The sequence below is a fragment of the Mytilus californianus genome, unplaced genomic scaffold, assembly GCF_021869535.1.
Source record: "Mytilus californianus isolate M0D057914Y unplaced genomic scaffold, xbMytCali1.0.p SCAF_6, whole genome shotgun sequence".
NCBI classification, from domain to species: domain Eukaryota; kingdom Metazoa; phylum Mollusca; class Bivalvia; order Mytilida; family Mytilidae; genus Mytilus; species Mytilus californianus.
In genome coordinates, this window is record NW_026262712.1 from 92,499,294 (window position 1) to 92,513,328 (window position 14,035).

A 14,035-nucleotide genomic window follows, 5' to 3' on the forward strand; every position below is an offset into this window, starting at 1 on the left:
TGGCGTCCGTAACATTTACGAAGGGATGATTTCAACTTCATCACTTGGAACTCTTGGTTTAATAGCTTTCTTGTGAGCAACAACACTCTATCAAGGAAATCATGATTGGAAATACAAGCCTTGGAATATCGTTTCAACTGGCATATATATATATACTCCGTATGCAGGCGCTGCTGGAATATTGCTACATAAAAATGGAAAGTTCACAATTGGGAAGCTGAAATCATCTCTTTTGTCGTAAAGTTTTGTTTTCAACCGACCCTCATTGTCAAATTCTAGATGTAAGGCCAGATATGAGGCAGACTTAACTTTATCTGTTGTATCCTTTATCTCAAATTCGAAGGGATAGATGCGTCGATCTCTCATGTCAGTTTTATGTACTAAAAGTTTGAACTTCAATGGCATTAAAAACCTTGTCAACTATGTACATGTAATTGATACTTAGGCGCATTTTGCATTTGTCACTAATTGATAAACATGTGAACTTGAAACGTGTTTCGAATCATAACCGTTAAGTGTTTTGTACTGATGTTGTCTTTTTCCTTTATCTACTGATGCAATAGTAATGTATTTAACTGAACTTTTCACAACGCACATGTGAAACATGATTTGTGTTCACAAGTTGTAATGTTTATTTTTTTGAAATAAAAACAAATCAATTGTTCTACACGCATTCAATTCTATATCCAAAAGACAATTAACAGCTTCAATTGTTTTCAAAATGAACGTATTGCTTCTTTTTAATTAATGACCCATTTTTTTGTCAAACTTAGTCGACCTCAGTGTGAATGCAGCCTTATACTAAGTTGAATTATTACTAACATACTAAAATGGTTAATTTCTAATGTTTCTCTCTCCGGTTTAATAGATATAAGAAGATGTGGTATGAATGCCAATGAGACAACTTTCCATCCAAGTCAAAATTTATAAAATTAAACCATTAGGTCCGAGTACACAGTTATCGTCCTTTGATTTTATAAATATAGTCCCTAGTGTGGACAGTGTGTTACTTGCCAGTTTTTTTATACCCTTCCAAATTTATTTCTCCATGTTTTATGCCTCAAATAGCAAGTAGGGGGATGAAATTACACTGTAAAAAAATTTGGGTCATGAATTTTAAGGTAAAGTAGTGATTTGGTCCAGCTGAAAAAGGTTAAAAATTAGCACTTCGGAAGCTGTCAAAAGATTTCAAGACCACCTTAACATAAAATTGTCCATATTTTGAGCTAGAGCCGATAAAGTTTTCTATAATTTTGATATAATTTGTCCCAAAAGTAGTACAACACACTGTAAAAATATTATTGAAAAAGCGCAAGTGGGATTTTTTTAATTTCATTTATTGTCTAAAAGAAATGCACTACGAAATAACTGTGTACTCGGACCATTATAGGTCAAAGTACGGTCTTCAACACGGAGTGTTGGCTCACACCAAACAGTAAGCTATAAAGGTCCCCAAAAATTACTAGTGTAAAACCATTTAAACGGGAAATCCAACGGTCTAATCTATATAAAAAACGAGAAACGAGAAACACTTATGAACCACATCAACAAACGACAACTACTGAACATCAGATTCCTGACTCAGGACAGGTGCAAACAAATGCAGTGGGTTTAAACGTTTTAATGGTACCAAACCTTCACCCATGTTCTGAAACAATAGTGCAACATCACAACATAGAAAGACACACTATAAAATATCAACTGAAATAGCTTAACTCAATCAAAGGACATATTAACACCAGTGAACATACACTGAACAAATAAATTTGACCTATGATACAATGTAAATACAAAATAAATAAACTAAGGGAAGAATAATAAAAGTAACATGTTATATCGGTATGAAATGTTAAACAATTTAAGAAAAACAGTATGCTCGAACAAAAATATCAGCCATTTGCAATAACTTTAAACACAGTTAAATGAAAATAATTAACTCCATATTTTAAAATTTAATTCTGACCATTTCAAATGCCTGATTTCTAATTTGTTTTTGTAATTAATGATAATTTTAAAAGTATGACTCAATTTTTTGTGACCACGAAACGTTTTTCTGGAATAACTTGATATAAAAACATGTTCAAAATATTTATTTTTTACATGTACTATGTTCGCTTATCAGCATCATAATGATTGAGAACTAATAATTATTCGTGCGGTTTCACAAATTACATATATCCGAAGTAATAAATAACCATATAATTGTACTTGGTGAATAAATTTACATAATACATAACTTCAAGTTTTTTTCTAGGAATCAATTGAAGTTGAAAATTCTCTTACTTGTGTCCTGAAATACTTTTGGTATACATAATTCTAAGGGGCATTAGCTGTCATATTCGTGTTCACCAATTTCATCAAATTTCAATACTAAATTTATAACATACTAAAACGTATATTGAAATTACAAAATCCAAAATAAATAAATAACAATGCTTCGACTAGTTATTAAAGAAATGGTTATTCTTGATGTTTTTTAAGCTCATTTTGACGACATGGAACCAAACTGACTGGTTAAAGCTAACTGTTCTCTATATTCTACTTTTATAGATTTTGAAAACACAAAAATGTTCATGTGAAATTTTTCAAATTAGTTCCCCCTAATATAATCAGAACTAATCTATTAACAGAAATACAAATGTTATAAACCATTTAATGAAATTTCTATTAGAGCATAGCTCTATATTAATGCATCCTATAATACTGTTCAAGACGTTTATTAACTTCATTGTACATGTATATACTAGAATGAATAGCACAATCTAATCTCTTTCTTTATAAATTATTTACATGCGCAACTAAAAGTGTCAGAATACTCAGTTTATTAATGGTTGCCGCGTAATATTAGAAGTAGAAGTAGAAGTCATGTGTATTTCTTTGTTCTCTGAAGACCATGTGCCATTTATACTTTCAAACATTTTACGAGATGAATAATTTCACCCGTATCAACAAAAATAATACTTTCTACCGATAATATAGCATTGAAAATAGTGCATATTTTACGACTTGAAAGATTAATGTTTAAAATTAATAATGAAAATCATCATTTATACAAACAGACATCGATGTGATCAGTTTATTTGTATTTGTATCTACATCTGTGGTGGTACGCTGAAGAATAACTTAATAGGCTTTACTACAACATGGACGGATAACGCAGTCAGTCCCAATTTCGTCTACACTGTACCGCTTTAAAGCCTTCGGTTGACTTTGCAGCCACTATGTTGTCTTTTAGTAGACGAAACGCGCATCTGGTATACACAAAAGTAGAATAACAAAAATACCGAACTCCAAGGAAAATTCAAATCGGAAATTCCCTTATCAAACTGCCAAATCAAAAGCCCCAACACATCAAACGAATAAAAAACAACTGTTATATTTCTGACTTGGTACAGGCATTTCCTTATTTAGAAAATGGTGTATAAGCCTGACATCTTCGATGAGTTGTTCCAGGCGACAGTGGTTTGAATAAAGAATGAGACAGTTCTTATATTTTTCGATAGGTAAATGCTGGAATTTGACTGTTTTTGTATTTTAAAATGCAGAATTGTCTTTCCATCATTTTTGTGATGCATCCATCATCACCAGATTTTTAATCTCTGTTGATAAAACGCACGGCCCTACTTTGTATCCTTTCTAGTTGGTCCATCTCCATTTTTGTGCATGGATCCCGATATTGACCTTACGTTTTCGTTTATCTGCATCCTTTGGGCAGTATGGTAGATTTCGTCTGAGGAAACCAAAGTTTGAACTTGGTTTTTTGCTGGTATTTTCTATATGTGATCTCCATTTTAGGTCGTCTGCTTTTTTAAGTCCAAGGAATATGTTGGTGTCTTTTAGGAAATGTTCACTTATGATATGCCTCCGACAAATATTCACAATTGAAAGGAATTAATGACAAATACATATGTAAATTATAGTTATTGATGCCAGATTTTTGAAATCAGTTAAAAATAAAAGTTTAAAGATAAACAATATTTTAATGTGTCCACATGCAGTAGCTCTAGATGGCAGTTGTTATCAGACAGTCCGTTTCTATGTATGTTGGCGTTTGCTTCTGTTGTAGGTCAGTGTTTCTGTTATTCCGTTGTTTTTCTTTTATAGTTAATGTGTTTCCCTCGGTTTTAGTTTGTTACCCGGATTTGTTTTTTTGCTTAATCGAATTATGACTATTGAACAGCGGTATACTGTTGTTGCCTTTCTTTATCTAGATAAGAAAGATTATTGATAAGTGATATGAAAACTAGCGTCATCTAAGTAATTTTGGTCTCTCACAATAGTTGCTAAAAATAAAACGAGAATCCTGGTGGTAAAATTGTTATTCAAATTTCTGTTTTTGCTTAATATGTAATTTTTTGTGCGTCACATTGAACATGTATTCCCGTATATTTACTTGTTCTCTTTATGTTAACATCATTCCAATCGATATATCTTATCTTTTAAGTTGAAAAAATATTTTCACAATTACCCACAAATAAAACAGTATTTATTGGAAAAAAAAAATGTTTTAATAAATAAAAACACCGATCGTAAAAATGTTGAAATTGTTGAAATTATTCCGGAAACAGTTTAGACTTGTTGAAAGTTAATTTACTTTCAAATCTGTTAAATATGAAAATAAGAAGATGTGGTATGATTGTCAATGAAACAACTCTCCTTCATAGAAGTCAACAACTATAGGTCATCGTTCGGCCTTCAACAATGAGTAAAACCAATACCGTTAAAGTTGTAATATTAGTCACTGGTGCAAAAAGTTGGTTCACATGGGAAAATGCTGATAAAATTTATATGGAACTTTAAAAAGTGAAGCTTGGTTATACGAATGTGTTTGGGAATGTCATGCAGGTTGCATGTAAAAGAAACCTAAAAGTAAATGCGCACACATTTTGAGCCTATATACGCGACTAGTAGCAGGATAAATCTTACAGTTTTTTTTGTCAAACATATCTGCATATGTATTTGTTAAATGTCAGTTAAATGTTAAACCAGTCATCTTTGCAGATAGACAAGGTTACTGGTTTTAGACAATCTCTGAGAGGATTTTTTTTCGCAATTGGGAAAAAAAACCTCTAAAAAAGGAGACTGATTTACAATCATTATATACTTAATAGACATACTTGAAGATATCATCTCTGAGAAGGCTTTTTCGCAATTAGAAAAAAACTTCTAAAAATTAAAAGGAGATTGATTCACAATCATAATATACTGAATAGACATACCGATAGATATCATCTCTGAGAAGGCTTTTTTCGCAATTAGAAAAAAACTTCTAAAAATTAGAAGGAGATTGATTCACAATCATAATATACTGAATAGACATACCGATAGATATCATCTAGGAGAAGGCTTTTTTTCGCAATTGGAAAAAAAACTTCTAAAAAAGGAGATTGTTTTATATTTTAAAGAAATTCACTATAGATGAGAGATTATCAGCAACTCAATATCAATCTGGATCTCATCTTCACAAACATATCAATTTAAACCTACTCGTATGAACACAAACAGAGTCAGCAAACGCACGACATTACACATATAAAATAAATTGTACAGGATAGACTTAACCTTCAAGAACGTCTAATAGAAAGAATAGATCGTTCAAACAATTGGGAAGACGAATAAGAAAACATTGGCAGTTGATTGAAAATGACACAATTGCTAGAGATCTATTTCCCAAACCGCATATAATTGCTTATCGGAAGCACAAGAACGTGAAAGAGTACTTGACCTCCGCAAAATTATAACCACTGTAAATAATAAAAGTATAATTAAATAAGAAAGGACATAAAAATAATCAGGTTTTTACAGATTCACCAGGTGTAGTGCCCCCAAAATGTAACTGCATTTGATACATTACACGACAGAAACATATTGATAACAATTAAAAAGTAATTATAATCAAATGTTGTAGTAAATAAAAATAAATTAGGCTAGGGCACCTGACGAAGATGAACGGCCTTGGTCGAACTTGACCTAAATGATATCCGAAACACCAGGTGTAATATCATCAAATTAAAGAAATAAAGAAATTCATAGACGACCAGTTGATTACCACAGATCATTTACGTTGGGAAAATCCTTTCAAATAAATAGATGTGTAAAATTTTACAAATAACCACAGAACAATCTACCGAGAAAAGGTCAATTCAGGTGTTGACAGTTAAAAATAATATATATATAATTTAAAATAAATATATATAAGCGAAACATGCTATGTATATGAATCACCAAATCTTGCATTAACAAAACAATAACAGAATAAACCTGTAATTGAAGACTAACAGTTAAATGAAAATAAAATTGCATATAACGCATACACAGCGATACATGGAAAATAATTATAGAAACTCGATACGGACAAGAAATAAAATATCCTATATGCAAAAATATTAGATTGCTAAGATTGGTTCATGGACACGATTATGTATTAAATTTAATTCAAATGGCACAACACAGACTTTGACAATAATTAGTAAAGGCAGCCACGCACAATGGACACGGCACGAATAAAGCTTAAAATCAGACAATGCAACACATAAAAAAAAAATATTTAGAGTTACCGCGTGATCTCCAATACTGTCGAGAAATCAGTACCAGGCAGCGAGATCTGAACAGCTCCGACAAAACAAAGAGATAAAATCCAATGCCGCCGCATGATATTGTAAAATTAAAATTCTACCGAGAAAAGAAGATTGCATTGACCAACATATTCCGGGGTTGGAAAAGGGGCATACCATATGCGGCGGGGGTTTTATTTGTATAAACGGATCTAAAATCTCCCTCTATATTTGGTCAGAGGTGAAATAAAAAAGAACATTGGGACGCATAGTAAAACTAAATAGGAGAAGAAAACCGAAGCGTAGATCAACAAAAGGGAAAAGTAAGAAAAAAATCATCGGGGGACAAGTATAAAGGCCAATTTTCTCATAGAAGACCAAAGTTATATGAGAAAACACTGACTCCGTAAAACTGAGATCAACGCAAGCTTCTTACAACACACTAGACGTGTTTCCCGAGATGAATATGCCCGAAAACGTAGAAAATGTATCAAAAACGAAGGGACATGGTCTTATTCATTCGGATCGAAGACAACTTATAACAGTCAATTATATTCAAGAGAGGCGAAAGATACTAAATGGACATTCAAACTTATAAGTCGAAAATAAACTGACAACACCATGGCTAAAAAAGAAAAAGACCAACATGTACAACAAGTATAGTGAAGATCTGTTGAGACGCAACCTCTACAATGTCCTATCCGTAACTGTGTTACTATGAGGATGATAAAATGTAGAGTCATAAAATAACATTCCAAAAACGAGATAAGACTATTGGCAAGCGAAGCAGTTTTCCATGGAAAACTCGTACAACAAGATACCAATAATCATATTACCGAAGAAGCAATAGATTGCCGAATATTTTTAAAGATTTATAGAATTGAAGGTTTATAAATTATTTTTTCTACATATGATAGATATTATATGAAAGAAAGGGGAAAAACACAGAAAATCAACATTTATAGCTATTTGCACAATATCCGTTTTTTTTCAAAATAATACCGTTCAAATCGAATATGTAGTACATGTACTACATTTATGTTACATGCATGTTATACCTGAATGTTTTTTATCTTTGATACGACCCCTCTATTTCTGCTGTAAACTGTAGGTGTCAATAGTCGGTGTCCAGAGTTGTTGAAAAGGTCTATTAGAAATGTAACATAATATAATATACAGTTTAGCTCTAAGAATGAAGTCATATTTTACTTAGAAATGATTGTAGGCAAATTAATAAATGACCTGCGTTTGAAAAACACACGAAAGTTTTAACTAACTATCATTCTGCAAAGCTATTTAATTTATATCATTTTATCAAAAATTAAACTAGAAATTTAGTTTTTAACAGAAATTTGCAAAATGTTTTTGCTGGAAATTCACAAATATGAAACGTTATACGATTTACGAAAATAAAAATGAAAATTCCTTTTCATAGCCGCAAATTTTGAAATAATAAAAAATACATAAATTAAATTTCAATTTGATTTACTTACAGGTGATGAAAATATATGTTTAAATTAAAATACACAACAATATAACTTTTAAGTTCTTAGTGTCATTAAGGATGATAACTGTGCTTGGTGTTTTCTGAAAATACTGTGTTTTAATTTTCCAGAGCTCTAATAGTTTTCTTTGTTATCATCAATTGTTGCTACTATTGTATTTTCATGCATTTTAATTAATGTCAGAAAAGTCATCACTGATTAAAAACAAATAGATATTGTCGAAGGTCACAAAAATAGTTATCAACTGTAAATATTTCAGCCCGCCGATTCGAATCCTGGACATGTTAATTGGCGTCTTGTTCAATTTTAATTCACATCCCAAAAAGATGTTTGGTGTCAGCTTTTAAGGTTTTCCGCCATTTATGGCATTTATTCGAAAGTCGTGCGCAACATTTTTAAGTGGTGCGAACCAGATATAAAGAAGTTCGTACCAGTTAAAAGTCCTCTACACCACTTTCAAAGTCGTGCACAACAGATTGAAAGTCATGCACAACAGTTTTAAAGTCGTGTGGATCAGTTTCAAGTTAATGCGCAATTCGGATTATTTACATTTAATCCTTGATATAGATTACAAATTTGTCTTTGTTTATCCATGCAATGTTTATACCAGATTCGATCAGAATAAGAAAATTTCTCATACAGAATATCTACTACTGTTCCTGTCAAGTTTCAATTTGGGCAATTTGGGTCATAAAACCAAATGCAACTTAAGAAGACAAATATCAAATGTCGATTTGACATCGATTTTCAAAAACTGAGAATGGAAACGGGGAATGTGTCAAAGAGACAACAACCCGTCCAAAGAGCAGAAAACAGCCGAAGGCAACCAATGGGCCTCCAACACAGCTTGAATATATTGTTTATAGCATTGTTACAGTGATAATTTCTACTTGATGTAAAACCAGGAATTTTTGCTGGTTACCACGTTTTACCTCTGAACGAAAGGAATTTTGCAGTCCTGTATATATTGTCCGAACACGACAGTATTGCTTCTTGTAATGCCGTCCTTTACGAGATAAACGTTACATTCTCATATGATATTCTCACACAACTAATGGTCAAAATTATGCGTCTGTTATTTTTTTAAAATGACTATATTGCAAATCTTACATTGTTGCCACCATATTGGACACGGTTTAAATATATCTCTTTCTGTGAATATTTTTATCTAGCGTTGAGGGACACAACATATTTTCAGAAGAAAAATCTGGGGCCAATTTCCCCATGAAATTATTTCTTGAGATGAACATTTCCAAAAAGTATTTTTAATCTCAACAAGATTACAGTATCACATCTTCATGCATGTACATGTACATTAATGATCATGTGGTTTATTCTGAATTCAATGACCAAAATATAAACGCTAAAATAAAGCTCAAATCAGCAATTTTAACAAAGTTTGGCAATTTGAAGTTTTTAACAATGTCTATGAGAAGACAATCTTAACCAACGACAAAATAAATGATACAACTAATTTTGAAGTTATAGTCTTTCAGATACAAATTAATTTTATTTTGGTTATAAGTGATGCAAAACTATACAAAAAAAAAGAAAAGAGAAACATAGGCAAAATTGCGTTCAACAGCAACATGTTGCGCTAAATAAAACTTAATTTTATGGAGCTATGTCAAACTGAAAAAAACTCGAAGTACACTACATAAACTACTTGATATTCAAATTCCAGTAAGATTTAACAACTTTTGACCTTTTGATTGAAACACAGGGGAAATCGTCACATCTCTCTTAAATTTCAGTGATAAAGAAGACGATTTATGTATGACACATAACGTAAGGGGTTTACTTTAAAATTAAATTTGCATAAAATTAATTAACAATTCTCATTGTAAAACATTTAACAATAAACAAGAAATCAATCTTTTCCTCTTTTATTTTGTATATTGAACCTTCTGACGGTTTACATGTGGCATGATTTATTCATAGGCTTTTGTGCAAATCGCTATTCATTAAGATGTATTTGATAGGTGCATGTTATGGTTACTGTGATGAATAACAATTTTTTTCTTAAAAAAAGCCGATTTTGTTTAAATATATGCCTATGTTGCAGAAATTTACACCATTACTTGGAAACTTGCAATGAATGGCCTCTGGTATGTTCTTCTATATGTCCTTGTTCAGACGACACTATTCGCACGCGCGCATGGCCCAGGAGACATTTCAGCAGCAATCGCTGATGCTGTAACGGAAGTTAGTGGCAGACGACCTTTTGGACCTGCGCTAGCATATGGTAATTATCCATTATTAGATTAATGTGTTGATGAATTAAGTCGCAAATAAATATTTTTAATCTTTTATGCAATAATACAATAACTTATTTATTCATTTTAAATGTCTATATCTAAAACTACATTTTATATCCATATTATGTATTCAAGCATTTATTATGTATTATAAATACAATAAATAAGCGTTGACTCTTGAAAAAGAAACCATGAGCCCGGATTAATGATCCCTTTAACTAGTTTACACAGCTCATTAAGTTCTGAACATGCTTTGGAATTCATTCAATCATGAAACTTCAAAGTGTTATACATTGTTTTCTATAGTTATCAAAAGCTGAAAAATTAAAAAAAAAGTTATGGTATTCATCATAGACACGTGTCTAATATTGATTTGTCTGGTTTTAACCATAAAATATTTGTACCATATTTGGCAGTGGCTGAATTAAACAAAATAACAGGTAATTTGTCAGGTTTTCCAGTTACCAACTTAAACCAAAAATTATTCATTCGTAATTTGATTGACATTTCTAATGGATATCTTCCCAATTCACCATAGATTATAAAACGAGGAGTAGACTTTTTTTTTACTCCAAGTAATATTTCACAAAATTTAATGTGAACCCTTTGGATTATTGAATCATTTCCAAAAACCCTAAACTTCACACCCATACAGATAGAATTATTGGTTTGACAATTTTATCAAATAAATCAAGTTGGCATTCAATTGACAGATTATGTTCTCTTCCTTATCAGATGATATCGTACATAGCATGTGTTGCTTTTTCACACATTACATTATCATATTAATTTATTTGCTGGTCCTGCTGGAGGTGCTGCTGGCTTTGGTGGTACCGTCGGTGGACTTGGTGGTGCCGATGGTGGAGTTGCCGCACCAGGATCGGGATCTGTTGCAGACAACCCAGTATCTATCCATGCATTGTTCAGTAGAAGAAGTGAAGCCCCTGGAGTAGTCGCAGCTTTTGGCTCCGCGGGAGATATATCAACTACTGCAACAGCTTATTTTGCCACAAGGTTCTTATATGTTTGACTTAGATGTTGACTTAGATGTTGTAATTGTTGATGGAATTTTTGATGGCCTTAATATTGAAAACTAAAAGATAAATCTAGTAGAAAAAGAAATACAGTATTCCCTATTACATGATTCGGAAATGCATATGAACAAAATGCAAAAAATAAATATAACAACTTCGTATGCGACGTCCAAATCATTGCCTATACGTCCAAGTATCATGCTAAAAAAAATTAACTCGTGGAAATATCATTCTTGTATCGATAACTGTACATTTTATGAGATGTAACTAAGTTTTTGATTGCTGTATAATATAAAGGAGACGTGGGGTTTTCTTAAATGAGACACCTATACATCACAAATTCTTTATTAAAATATGTTTCACTAAAACCTATAAACAGAAAAATAGCAAAAGCGCTAGAAGTCCGAATAATATCATTTCAAACACATGTTTAACTATTACATAAAGCAGTCAATTTCTAACTTTTTGAAGCTAAAGCTTGCATTATCATAAATAAGTCGTATATCAAATCTTAACTAACACACTTGTAGAGAATTTAGAAATTTTTAATGTGCAAGAAAATACAAAGATGACATTTATGGCATATTCAAATTATCTTCGTTTTTATGCGTTGAAAAAAAACCTTTGGTGGCCCCGTGATTTGCAATGGTCAATACGATTGAACAGAATCAATTCTGCTGGGGATTTGGGGATGCGCAGATTATGCTAGCTTATTGACTGAATGACGATAGATGTAATAACGCTAAAATAATCTAAACTAAATGAAACGAAAACAGTATAAATGTAAAACATAATTTATTTTCCAAATACAACTTTAGGCATGTAACTTCAAAATATGTAGATATGGAGCAAATGACAGCCTATGACATAGTAATTATGTGTCAGTTGCACTAACCTCATATATTTGGATAAGCTCAGCTATCCTACAGGTGGACTGGTAATCAGATAATTTGATAAAGCTAGCTAAATACTTTATTGTTTTTACAATGATTGATATTATAACACAATGTTGACTGCTGTATCCGAATGTTTGACATTTTTACCTATAATTATGTCTATTTGTTTTGCTCACACATTGTTGTCAGTATAATGAAGTTCTATGCGACTGTCATACAAGTGAGAGGTTTAGGTACCCACCATTTTCTACATAAGGAAATGCCTGTACCAAGTCAGTAACATGACAGCTATTTTCCATTCGTTTGATGTGTTTGAGCTTTTAATTTTGCCATTTGATAAAGGACTTTCCGTTTTGAATTTTCCTTGAAGTTCGGTATTTCTGTTATTTTACTTTTTTTCATTAATAAATTTCAAAGTTTCTAAATTTTGGTCATTAATGTTTTGAAAATTTTCAACACAAGATAAATTAATTTTTGAATATGAATAAACATCTTTTCTAAACAAATTATAAATAACAAAGTCAAATAAAATTTAACTCATTTGTAATTAATATCTCAAAAAACCTAATTATATAATATGAAATCAAATATTTATCAGAAAAGGTTAAATAATGAGACTGTTCAACAAATTAAAAGGAATTCAACAAAGACAATCTGCTACACAGGGAAATTTCACTCACATGAATTTCACGTGAATTTAAATTCAAACGAGCATATAAATGAAACTCAAGTGAAAGCAGTTCAGGTGAGTTTCACGTGAATCTCATGTGAAACGCATGTGAATTTTAAGTGAAAATCACATAAATTTTTATTGTCGTGAAATTCAAGTGAGTTCTAAGAATACAATTATTCATATAACATTTAATTTTTCAAATTTGATTAAAAACATGAAACATATCATTTTTTTGTGTGTAAAATTCACGTTAAATTCACGTGAGATTCATGTGAATCTCAATTCACGTAAAATTTTCATGTGAATTTTATGTGTAAGCTCGTTTGAGTTGAATTCAAGTGTATATGAAATAACATTTTTCTGACAATAAAATCAAACAAATGTCTATTAATGTTCATTAAATGATATATCTATGTCTAACACATGTAAGTAAACAATATATCTTTAAAAAATGTCACTATAAAACACAAACACAAAGCATACATCAGAATCAGAATCGGGTTCGTCTTATAAAGTTGTTTCTCAAGATGTTCTCATTGTTTCACTTACAGAGTCAAAATCGAAAATGTGCAAAGTTTTATTGAAACCGGAATACAAAAGAGTCTATATTAGATGTTTTAAAAAATCAATAACTGTACAAATTTTCATAACGTAGAAACTCGTCTCCAACCTTGGTTGACTAGGATTGTCAGTTTTCTTACCGAAGGTCGGTGGCTTCTCTCTGGCAAATCCAGCTTACCCCACCAAATTAAAGGATCTCCACGACATAGCACAATAATGCTGAAAGTGGCGTTAAACAACAATTAATCAATCAATCAATCCTTTTCGAACATTAGAGGAAAATTAATTAATTGATAGCGGTTGTTGATTGAGTTAGGTCCAGGGATAAATATTTTAATCATGTGCAATTTACGAAGTAAGGTCTTTATAAAGTGGAGGAAATGAAATGACTGAACATCTAGTGACCTATTTCATTTGAATATTTATTCTGACACCATGACGATAGGTATATATTCAACCAAAAATGTTTTTCTTTCTCCTTTAAATACACTGGACAGTGTCGCTAGGAAAGCGAAAAAAAAACGAAGATATGGTTTCCATTAAACATTCTTTAT